Below are 9,554 nucleotides of genomic sequence, written 5' to 3'. Positions count from 1 at the left end.
GGTGGTGGGGGGAGCAAGTAAAGAAAATGATTTTGTTGTGAGGTGTGCTTACAAGGAAGCTGCAACCAATTATTAATTCCTTTTGAGATAAGTAGTGGGTTTATATATGTGAGACTCTTGTATTCGGGGTAGATTCGAACCACCACCACTACCACCAACATTACTACTACTACTAATATTACTAATAATAATATGATGATGATGATGATGATGATTTCATTTATTTGCCACAAGGGCGAAGGATGAGGGGGACAATACAAAGACAGACATCAAGTGTGGGGTTTCACATATAATATTGAAATGATAAAAAAAGTAAGTATAGACAGAATACACTGGAAAAGAGGAGACATATGCATAGCATAGAAAGGTTTTAAAAGAGTGGCCGGGAGGATGATAGAGATGTGGCCCGCCTGATACAGGAACGCCTTTAGGGATAATCGAGGAATCCCACTGTCCGAGATTTCCCTGAAACCCCAGGAGCAAGTGCATTCTCCAATTCCTTCTCTCTGACTCACAGATCTACACTCAGAGAGGTACCGTCCACTTTTGCCATTTTCGCAACTTTCACTCACCTTTCAGTAAACTCACTCGAGGACAGTACTTCCCTCTCCACTCTCAATTTCCTTTCCAAGTGAAACTTGAAGAAGTCAAAGAGAGCTCAACCAAAGAGGAATCTGTCTGTCTTCATGCCTTTCATCTTTGACCGTCAAGCAACCTCTTTCGCCACAGCCACCATTTAAAGGAAAACTGCCTTACCTCCCCGACTGTAGAAGGGCAACGGTTCGATCATCACTACAGAGTCGGCCGACAGACAGATCCGTCCCACACGTGACAGCAATGAATATTAACCCTTTCTGTTACAAGCACGAGGCCTGAAATTTGGGGGAGGGAGATAGTCGATTACATCGACCCCAGTGTTTCACTGGTACTTAATTTATCGACTCCGAAAGGATGAAAGGCAAAGTCGACCTCGGAAGAATTTGAACTCCAAAATGTAACGACGGACGAAATGCCGCTAAGCATTTCCGAAGCCAATGAGTAGGGTACAAGGACGAACTACAAAAGCATGGTGGACGCGGCGGGGGTTAGATGGAGCGAAGAAGACAAAATCAGCAATAAATCTTAGACCAATGGATCGTCACATTACGTGATGCTGTTATTGACATTGACGGACAATGGTGGAGAAGAAACAGTAGAGTTCTCTTTCAACTGGTCAGCTCCACAGACCACATACTTGAGATCCGCGGGGTTGACAAAGACAGGGCCCAGGTTACTAGAAACTGAACGTCAAAAGTCGACAGCGACTGGATTTGCGAATCAAGCTGCAGTGGACAGCAGAGATCATGGACCACCAATGGTGGGAGATAATCAATACGATTTGGCACAGCAGGAACAAGAGGAATGTAGATTAGAGCCAGTGGGAAGAATAGGGAGAACATTAAAAGTGATTCAGAGGAGATAGCACAACCGACATACAAGCAGCAACAACCACCGACCAGAATGGAGCATCAGATGTTTCGCTTCTTGCAAGAGGAAAACATTCTACTGGTTCGGCGTGCCATCTCCTGCTAACGCCCCCTATACGGAAGGCCCCGTGCGCCGTGGCTCATGATATGTTGAAGCTACCGCAGCTGTTAAGATTCTTGGGGGGTCAGCAGGTGGGCCCTCCTTTTGTAAGCTCTTCTCTTTGACGGAAATTCAGTTCAAGAGAAGACCAAAAACTGAGCACCTGGAACTGGGAATGGCGTTAAGCACTCATAAGATCTCTGGGATACAGATTGAAGCATCTCCCTAAAAATAACTATAAAAAAACCCCAGCACAACTCGGAGTTGCCCTGCTTCTGTTGAAGATAAAAGAATGAGGACGAAACGTGCTTCAACGGAACACTTCGCATAACAGGGACCCAGCAACAACAACAACAGTACCTCGCCTTAGAAACATGAAGCTGACCATCCAATAGTACAGCCACTCCACACACCACTTCCTACCATTAGAAACTTCTGGTATTCTGCTGCTTTGTTTTCTTAAAGTCTTATAAGCATCGTCATCATCATCATGGTCGTCATCATGGCAGTTGTTGTTCAAAAAGGTTCGTTCCCCAGCTGAGCTGTTTTAGCTTCTTTAGAATTCAACCAGAAGAAAGAGTGGGAAACTAACAGCTTTGAATAATGTTTGAATGTGAAAAGGCTTTTGTGGAGAACAATTTGGGAAAAAGGCTGGGGTTTGTTTGATAAGAAAGCTTTTTAATAAACATAAATAATGGAGAGGTTTGTAAGAGATTTGTCGATTTGGCGGGGGAGGAAGATTGGGAGGGGGTCGACTGATAAAACGTCAGTTTGTCAATATATGACCAGAAGGGAAAAGAGGGGGAAGGGAGAGAAGAGGGGTGGAAAGGAGAAGCGAGAGAGGAAGAGAGTGTGAAGGGAAGAGAGAGAAGGAACGGGAGAGAGGGACGATGTGTGTGTGAGAGAGAGAGAGAGAGAGAGGATGTGAGAAGAAGAAGAAGAGAGAGAGAGGAAGAGGATATGAGAAGAGAGAGAGAGAAGGACGATGTGTGTGTGTGAGAGAGAGAGAGAGAGGTAGAGAGAGAAGGAACAGGGGAGAGGGACGATGTGAGAGAGAGAGGAAGGAAAAGACAGAGAGTGAAAGGGGAGAGAGATGAAGGGTAAGGGTGAAAGAAAGAGAGGCAGGGAGCAAGTGAGAGAGAGAGAGAGAGAGAGAGAGAGAGAGAGAGAGAGAGAAACAAATATTCTCAAGCGCTCGCATGTGTGTGTGAGAGAGAGGGAGGGAGAAAGAGAGAGGGGGAGAGGGAGGGAGAGAGAGAGGGGGGAGCAGATTGGGTGATTGACCAGACAAGACTTTTACCAAAAACTTTGAGAAGAAAAGGAATTTCTTCAAAGCCTAAAGACTTGGTGCCGCGAACTAATTACGTTCCATTTTAGATAATTCTCTTTTATCTTTCACTTGCGGCCATGCTGGAGCACCACCTTGAAGAATTTTTAGTCGAACGAATCGACCCGAGCACTTCTCTTTTTAAACCAGGTACTTATCCTATCGTTCTCTTTTGACTAACCGCTATCTTCTGGACACGTAAACACACCAACACCGGTTGTCAAGTGGTGATAGGACACACACACACACACATAACGCATAAAATGCGCCTGAAAGATTGCTGTAAGATACAAGGTGTATTTTTATAATTATACCTGTTCAATTATTTACCTTTGACAGATATTTGTCCTCATCTTGTTTGTTGTTAACACAGCTTTTCGGCTGATATACCCTCCAGACTTCATCAGGTGTCTTGGGGAAAATTCGAACGTGGGTTCTCATTCCACGCCCGCACAGGTTTTGAATACAAGTTTTAATGTTCCCGGCATTATTGAGCGAATTGTTCGTACAGGTGTTCGAATCTAAAGCTCGTTGTCCATTCTTGAGCCTTCCCAACATTCTCCATTTCCTTTCTAACGTAATCTTTAAACTTTTATTAGTTTCACTTATTGAGCTGCGGCCATGCTGGGGCACCGTCTTAAAGGGTTTACTCGAAAAATCGATTTATATTTAAAGTCTGGTACTTATTCTGTCGATTGTGCGGGCGAACCGCTAGATCATGGAAACGTAAACAAACGAACACCAGTTGTCTAGCGGTGGGAGGGGAACAAATATAAAAGCATGCACACACACAGACGACTGTGAAGTAAGAAGTTTGCTTCCCAACCACATGGATCTGGGTTCTTCTATAGCCTTTGGCTGACCAAAACCTTCAGAGTGGATTTAGTAAACAGAAACTGAAAAAACAAACCCGTAATATATATTAGATCTATGTATGAGTGAGTCTTTGTGCCTGTGTATGTCCCCCACTACTGCTCGATACAACCGGTGTTGGTCTGTTTACGTCCGCGTAACTTAGCGGTTCTGCAAAAACTGATAGAATAAGAATTTGGCTTTAAAAAAATAAGCACTGGGGTTAATTCATTCGATTAAAAGTCCTTCAAGGTGCTGCCCCAGCATGGCCGCGGTCTGATGACTGAAACAAGTAAAAAATATATATATATGGAGTGGCTGTGTGGTAAGAAGCTTGTTCCACAACCTCACGAGTCCGGGTGCAGTGGCACCTTGGGCAAGTGTCTTCTACTATAGTCCCAGGCCGACCAAAACCTTGTGAGTGGATTTGGTAGACGGAAACTGAAAGAAGCCCGTCGTATATATGTATATATATATATATATATATATATATATATATATATATATATATATACGTGTGTGTGAGTTTGTAGTTATATATTTTTGTGTCTGTGTTTCTTACCCCACCATCGCTTGATACCGATATTGGTGTGTTTACGTCCTCATAATCTAGCGGTTCGGCCAACGAGACCGATAGAATAAATACTAGGCTTACAAAGAATAGGTCTTGGGGTTGATTTGTTCAACTAAAAGCGGTGCTCCAGCATGGCCGCAGTAAAATAACTGAAACAAGTAAAAGAATATGTGTGTGTGGTACCAATGGCATACACTCTCTTATCCTTGATGTGTGTGTGTGGTACCAGTAGCATATATAGACGTACCACCCTATACAGATGTAACAGCGGTGTATCGGGTGGTACCAGCGATACATATAGAGGTACGCGTGGTTTATACTGTGGCACCCAACAATCATGCAACACAGCGAAAGTCATTCCACAACTTGGCACAAAAACACTGGTTTTTGCCACAAAAAACACCTGCTCTGCAAAAATAAGTTTAAAGACATATTTAATCTATCTAATCTACCTGTCTATCTAATTTAATCCAGTTAACTTAGCTAATCTCTTCCTCAAACATTGTTTACCTTTCTTTCAAACTACCTCATGTAAATTAACCCAGCACACACGCACACACACACACACACACACACACACACACACAGAAATATTCATTATACATAAATAATATGAATTTATATATATACACATGAACATATATATGTATATATATATACACATACACATATACATATCAGTATATACATTTACATATGCCCATGTTTATATATATATATATAGAGAGAGAGAGGGTGGGGGTTAACATGCCAGTTTACAAACACAAACTGCCATGTCTAGAGAATCTGCGAGAGGAAGAAAGTCAAGACAAACATGGAATCAATAAAAGATAAATAGAAAGATTAATAAGGAAATGCAAACAGCACAGAATGAAGACGCAGCGACGTGTGGAGACAGTCACGTGTGTGTGTGTGAAAGAGAGAGAGAGACGAATAGAGAGGGAGAGAGAGGGAGAGAGATAGAGAGAGAGGAGGACAGCAAGACAAAGATGTAACTTCTGCTGTGTATGTATGTATGTGGAGATGGATAATTATATAAAGAGAACTGCTACAAAGACATATCGATAGGCCGAGTGACGAGTATGTGTTTAGGCTCATGGTTCTAGTCTTGGATACCTGTTATGCAGACATACGGAATGAAATCATAACATATGGTGTGTGTGTGTGTGTGTGTGTGTGTGTGCGTGTATATATTTGCATGTGTGTAATCCGCTTAAATAGCGTCACCATGGCCCCGATATCTTTAATAGTTCCTTCCACCAGTGTCAAGTTATCGAAACTCTCTCCACACACAAGCATCGGTTGTCAAGCGATGGTGGGTGGGGGGGGGGAACAAACAGACATACAAACACTCACATATATACATACATATATACACACACACACACACACACACACGTACATATGTATATATATATATATATATATATATATATATATATACGACGGGCTTCTTTCAGTTTCCGTCTACCAAATCCCCTCGCAAAAGGCTTTGGTCGGCCCGAGGCTATAGTAGGAGACACTTGCCCAAGTTGTCACGCAGTGGGACTGAACCCAGAAACCATGTGGTTGGCAAACAAGCTACTTACCACAAAGCCACTCCTGCACTTTAGCAATATAACTACACACGTGTTGTTGATTTCTTTTCCTTCTTTGGACTTTTTCTCTTTCTTCTTTCCGACGAAGAGCTCTGCTCAAAACGTCAGAAACTCTCTCTTTTTACTGAGCATCAAACTAATACATTCCTTGTGCATGTCCTTTTGTTGTCTGTTATTGTTTGTTTGTGTATATATTTTCAGGATTAAATAAAAAGACAACAAACGGAAAATACGACATATTTGTGTGTGTGTGTGTGTGTGTGTGTGTGTGTGTGTGTGTGTGTGTGTGATTCAAATAAACATACGAATATATACTAAATACACAAACGAACAGCAAACACGGGTCACCAGCACCTCTTCAGTTATCGACCAGAGGGTCAAAGCGCAATTTCGGCCATTATCGGTAATATTGCTTCCAGTATATATATGACCATCTGTGTATCATGCCTAATGCAGATATAACGCAAAATGCAAATTAACTGCTACACTCATCCAGGGATTATATCTTTAATGAATGCAACGTGTCTATCAACAGCAGGTGAAAATTGTCACCACTGATACAGAAAAACAGCGGTTGAAAAATCACTGATATTGCAATTAGTCGCCCAGTTGACTAAAAATTCGTTATGTGCAACAAATGAAGTTTAAAATTAAAATGGCCTCGGCGGAAATTTACATCTAGCATTCTCACCGTAGCTGCTGGACAATTTTCGTTTGTTACTGATATATTTGTGTTTTTAAACACAGTACGTTCATAAAGGATAGAATGCCTGGACGAATGCCGAAATATACTAGGCATTCAAGGATATATCTGCTTTAAGTATGATATACCGTTGGTTATTTTAATCCAATGCTGCTTCTGCTCTGTGTGTGTGTGTGTGTGTGGATGTGTGTGTTGTTGTTGTTCTAGATATGTGCGACTGGAAGAATATGGTTTTGCAAATTTAGGAGTAAAAATACGATAAAAGTGTTTGAGAATTTGTGAATAACTGCAATATTTATCGCAACCAACACCACTGATTACATGAATGGCTGAATCCACATCTAATCATGCAAGTGCACAGCTAAAGTAAACAAACCATGCAACAACAACAACTACAACAATAATAATAATAATAATAATAATAATAATAATAATAATAATGCCTACTGCACATGCACACGTCTGTTGACTGGTTGGAAGAAGTGTGCAGTGTGTCAGTTGTTTTATGCATCTCTGCACAGCAGCACTGTTTCTAACTGACAAAGTCTCTTTGAAAGAAGGTAGAATAAATAGAACAGGCTTTGAAAAGTCTTTGATATGATGAAAACAATAATAAAGAGGGGGGCGCGGTGGAGGAAAATGGCGTGGAATTAAAAGATTGTCGTTGGTTGTGAGGTATGTCTTTGGTGAAGAAAAGTTTCTTAACTGAAAAATCATGTGAGAATAATGTAAGGAATAAACGCAGAAGAAATAGCAGGAATAATTAAGTTCAGCTATAAAAGACCAAACTACGCCACCAGAACCTAACAGAAGCACAATACACACACATACACACACACACACACACACATACATACATACAGATCAACGTTTCGTTTGCAAGCGGCAGTCAAACTATTTCTTTACAACAAGACTGTCTGATGCATCAACGAAAAAGAAACGGTTGTTTATTATCATTGCCCAATCAAAGTGTTCCGTGCCGGCCGAGATATAACAAAGCTAGTTCTGCTTATAGGAGAGATTTATTTCAAAAGGATTACATTCTTTCGTTCTGGAATAGAATGCCGTGGAAATCCAGAAATCCAGAACACAGCTGGGAAGCAGAATACATTTCACAGAGGAAACATCCACTGCGTCATAAAACATATTTGATCTGTCGTGTAAGATTTTCATTTCGAGGTGGTGGAGGTAAAAATGAAATCATTCAAATATGAGAATCTATTATGAAACAAAGATTTTATTTTTGTCGTTACGCTTCCATTTCCAATCTCCATCTTGAAAGAGTCGAACACAGTTTGGAATTCAATAAAGACATTTCTGCAAACAGTTCAAGATTTGCAACGGAAAACATTGTCTTACACCTTTTGCCAGGAGTCATTTGTCTGCTTGCCACAGTCTGCTTAATTAACAAAAGGTTTCACTTAATCTTATTCTTATGTGCAATGGAAGTGGGACGATGAACATTCAACGCTGAAAAGAAAACTCAAACATCGTTTCAACTCTATGTGTGTGTGTGTGTGTGTGTGTGTGTGTGTGTGTGTGTGTGTGTGTGTGTACACACAAGAGAAGTAGCAATGTTTTGACATGTCGATACTCCCCCCTCCACCGATGATGGAAGAGGCAGTGAACGCGCTGTTTTCTGATTGGATGAAAATTCCGAAAATTATCAAACTTTGAACACTAATAACATTTTTGCAAAATTTTTCTGGAATAAACGAATAACAAATTCGGATTCAGCATCAAAAATTACATCTACATGATACATTATTTTTTTTTAAAGATAATTTTAAACAGTGACGAAAACCACAAAGATCCTAATGTGAAACACAAATTTTCTCAAAACATTTACTTAAAAGACAAGAATGGGTCTACAACCAGGCAGGGTCGTTTAAAATGTCCAGATTTTGACGAAATGTAAATTGGAAGACAATCAGCAGAAGTTTGATTAATCTCACGCTAACTGCCATAAAACACTAACAAGTATCAACGTACTAAGCTGTACTAAAACACCAAAATGTGACACTGTAGTGAAAACCTTCCACTAACTTCTGAATGGAACTTGGGTTTGAAGCCTCAATAACCAGTTTTTGGCAGCTGAGACACACAGACAGTTGTTGGTGAGTAAGAGGCTGTAGAGTAACCAGCTTCAGCAACACTGCTACTACGGTTTTCAGTGAACTTTACTGATAACTAGTGACAAGCTGCTGCTACTACTACTGCTGCTGGTGTGTATGTAAGAGTAGGAGCTTTGAAGGAATTGAAAGACAATTATTGATATTTTCTTTGCTTTCACAACAAAAGACGAGCCATAACATCGTCTAATGTTTCCCAACTACTCTCGGCTGCTTCTTCCTCTTTTACACAGTCCTTGTCTTTTTCACTGGACACATGGCTCCCTTTTTTTTTTCAAAGAAGCCTTTCATTAGCTGTGAATAGAGCCCTTTTATCATTGATGTCACAGGCCAAGAAAGGAAGGCACACCCCCTGGAGTGTAGACACTTTAGAGTGGACAGCTGATGTCCCTTTCTCTACCCTGCCCCCATCCCCTCCATCATTCAGCTAAAAACAAACTGGGATAACAAAGTTGGGGAAATAAAAGGGAGTAAGATGAGAGTAAAAACCTGCTGGGGAGAGGGGAAGGGCTTCCTATACTCTCCCTTCATTCAATACATTTATCAAAATTGGGTCTTCCTAGCCCTCTCTTCTATAAATATTTTTTTATTTTTATTAAACAGATTGTATAAAATGATGAAAAGGGTAAACGTCTCGAATTAGGAGTTGGGTGACGTGAAGGAATGGTGGTGAGTTAAGGGGTTAAAAAGATGTGGCTGGTGTTGTTTATTACAATAGACAGACACGGCTGCTGGGATGGGGTAGGTGTCCCGAAGTGGAGGGGAGGGAGTAGGTGATAAGTGTGTAAATTCATCGGATAGA

The sequence above is a fragment of the Octopus bimaculoides genome, chromosome 7 (assembly GCF_046866305.1).
Source record: "Octopus bimaculoides isolate indiv1 chromosome 7, ASM4686630v1, whole genome shotgun sequence".
NCBI lineage: Eukaryota > Metazoa > Mollusca > Cephalopoda > Octopoda > Octopodidae > Octopus > Octopus bimaculoides.
This window is presented reverse-complemented; position numbering follows the sequence as displayed.